The sequence below is a fragment of the Schistocerca nitens genome, chromosome 7 (genome assembly GCF_023898315.1).
Source record: "Schistocerca nitens isolate TAMUIC-IGC-003100 chromosome 7, iqSchNite1.1, whole genome shotgun sequence".
In the NCBI taxonomy this organism is placed as follows: domain Eukaryota; kingdom Metazoa; phylum Arthropoda; class Insecta; order Orthoptera; family Acrididae; genus Schistocerca; species Schistocerca nitens.
The window spans coordinates 34,704,035-34,707,560 of NC_064620.1; positions in this window are offsets into that span (position 1 = coordinate 34,704,035).

The window sequence follows — 3,526 nt, forward strand, 5'->3', positions numbered from 1 at the left end:
ATATCATCGGAGTCTGGGGGTCGGTAGATGGAGCCAATTATTAACTTAGTTCGGCTGTTAAGTATAACCTCAACCCATACCAATTCGCACGGAGTATCTACTTCGACTTCACTACAAGATAAACCACTACTGACAGATACAAACACTCCACCACCAATTCTGCCGCCGGCCGCGGTGGCCGTGCGGTTCTAGGCGCTCCAGTCCGGAGCCGCGCTGCTGCTACGGTCGCAGGTTCGAATCCTGCCTCGGGCATGGGTGTGTGTGATGACCTTAGGTTAGTTAGGTTTAAGTAGTTCTAAGTTCTAGGGAACTAATGACCACAGCAGTTGAGTCCTATAGTGCTCAGAGCCATTTGAACCAATTCTGCCTAATCTATCTTTCCTGAACACCGTCTGATACTTCGTAAGAATTTCTGCATTACTTATTTCAGGCTTTAGCCAGCTTTATGTACCTATTACGATATCAGCTTCTGTGCTTTCTATTAGCGCTTGAAGCTCAGGGACTTTCTCAGCACAACTACAACAATTTACAACTACAATTCCGACTGTTCCTTGATCCAAGCACGTCCTGTATTTGCCATGTACCCTTTGAGATTGCAGCCCACCCCGTACTTTCCCGAGGCCTTCTAACCTAAAAAACCGCCCAGTCCACGCCACACAGCCTCCGCTACCCGTGTAGCCGCCAGCTGAGTGTAGTGAACTCCTGACCTATTCAGCGGAACCCGAAACCCCTCCACCCAATGGCGTAAGTCAAGGAATCTGCAGCCAACACGGTCGCAAAACCGTCTGAGCCTCTGATTCAGACCCCCCCACCCGGCTCTGCACCAAAGGTCCGCAGTCGGTTCTGTCAACGATGCTGCAGATGGTGAGCTCTGCCTTCATCTCGTAAGCAAGACCGGCAGCCTTCACCAAAACAGATAGCCGCTGGAATCCAGAGAGAATTTCCTCAGATCCAAAGCGACACACGTCATTAGTGCCGACATGTGCCACCACCTGCAGCTGGCTGCACCCTGTGCTCTTCATGGCATCCGGAAGGACCCTTTCCACATCAGGAATGACTCCACCCGGAATGCACACGGAGTGCACACTGGATTTCTTCCCCTCCTTAGCCGCCATATCCCTAAAGGGCCCCATTACGCGCCTAACATTGGAGCTCCCAACTACCAATAAGCCCACCCTCTGTGGTTGCCAGGACCTTGAAGGCTGAGAATCATCCTCTGAAACAGGGCAGGCAGCTGCATCTGGCTCAGCCAGAGACAGTGCCTGAAACCTGTTTGTCAGACGCACGGGGAGGCTTTCTGATCAGCCTCTGGGGACGTCTTTCGCTGCCTGCCACGCCTTGGAACGACCTCCCAATCAACCACAGGCGAGGGCTCAGCCCCATTGCGGGCAGCAACTGGGGCAACCACAGCGGCAGACCGATCTGGGGACAGACGGGACGAGGTTGACATCCCCGTGATACCCAAGTCCGGCTCCCCACAGTGGTGCCCATTGGCAACAGCCTCAAGCTGCGCGACCGAAGTCAGCGCCGCTTGCAGCTGTGAGCGAAGGGATGCCAACTCAGCCCTCATCCGAACACGGCAATCACAGTCCCTATGAAACACGAGTCAGTGCCTAGATAACGCAAGGGAAACACGCAAAGAATGTATTAACTAACCTGTACAAATGCCTAACGACTGCGCTACAATCTGCCTGAATTTATGATTACAGTAACTAAAACTCGAAATTACACCTCCTATACGAAACTCACACGCAATTTAAGTAAGAATCTACGAAGTAAACACTAAAGCGCGATGCTACAACTCTCAAATACTATAATACGCCGGAAATTTATGAATTAAACAATGCAAGTACCCAAAAACACGCAAAGAAATTAAGAATTAAACTATGTAACAAATAAGTAAGCTAGGGGTATGCGACTTGCTGCTGCAGCTGCTTATCCAACTGCGGCAGGGAGCACACATCTCTAGGGATGCTGAAACACAACATCCAACACCAATGCCTCACCATAACTCCGGACATGCTTTACAGTGCTGTTCACAACATTATTCTTCGACTACAGCTATTGTTGAGGAATGATGGTGGACATATTGAGCATTTCCTGCGAAGAACATCATCTGTGCTTTGTCTTACTTTGTTATGATAATTATTGCTATTCTCATCAGATGAAGCGCCATCTGTCGGACATTTTCTGAACTATTGTATTTTTTTTTTTTGGTTCTCATAAAACCCCATGTAATTCCAAGCATGTGTGTCAATTTGTACCTCTCTCTCTCTACATTATTCCGTGATTTATTAAGTTTTCAAATTTATTCTGACTTTTTGATCGCCCGATATATACTTCAGGTTTTGTGTGAATAGGTGTTAGCTTACTGGACTGAGGCACGCATCCTCACAGGACTTGGTTTACCTGCGAGAAAGGTCAATTATTTGCTCACTGAATCAGTTAATGAAATTCGTAGAAGCAACAGTGATGTCAAATTCACTCAAATATTCATTAATGCCCCCTTTTGCTCCCTACCTCTGAATTTGTTTATGGTGTCAGAATGCGTTATAAATCATTTCTTGGGCTAAAACTTTGCCTAAAAGAGGCACATATTCAGAATATGTCACTGAAGTACTCAGGTTAATACAAAAAGAAAGAGTGGGGGCTTTGCAAAGGGTATTGCGGTAGGGTGACATAAATGTAATAAGGATCGCAAAGATCGTTCGGTGTAGCATTCACATACAACTGGAAAGATATGTAGTAAGAATATGAAATAGTTTATGATGGCATCAAAACCAATCGAAAGCCTGACGAGAACAAAAAAAATGGTTCAAATGGCTCTGAGCACTATGGGACTTAACATCTGAGTTCATCATTCCCCTAGAACTTAGAACTACTTAAACCTAACTAACCTAAGGACAACACACACATCCATGCCCGAGGCAGGATTCGAACCTGCGACCGTTGCGGTCTCGCGGTTCCTGACTGAAGCGCCTAGAACCGCTCGGCCACACCGGCCGGCTGACGAGAACAATAATTACAGCACTGCACTGTCTATGTTATGCTGGGAAGCGAAGGGAAGCAATGCTATCCAAAAGCGTGTGGCACTGGAGCAAGCAATACCGTATCTGGTCGCAGGTGCCAGAGTCCGCCGGAAGAGGAACGCGTGTTTTCGTTTCGTGCCGCTCTTACTTGTTCGAACGGGTAAAGTCCTCATTTCCCTGGCGGATGTGCAGTCCTAATGGAGCGGCACTGGCGCCAGCGCACCTGCGACCAGTCCTACAAAACAGACTGAGGTGACGTCGCCAGCAGATGAGACGCACAGCGCGCAGCGAAATGAACCAGTACGTAACGTGAAGGACTAAAAGAAAATGTACCGTTTCCCTCCACACACCGGTGTAATGGATTAAACGTCAACCTCTCTGTGAATTGTGCACATATGTGGTACGGGTTAATGCTGTCATATAGCATTATATGACGGTAGAGTGATAGAGTGATTCTTTCGTAAATACCTAGTAGGGACAACATACGCTATTTCTAG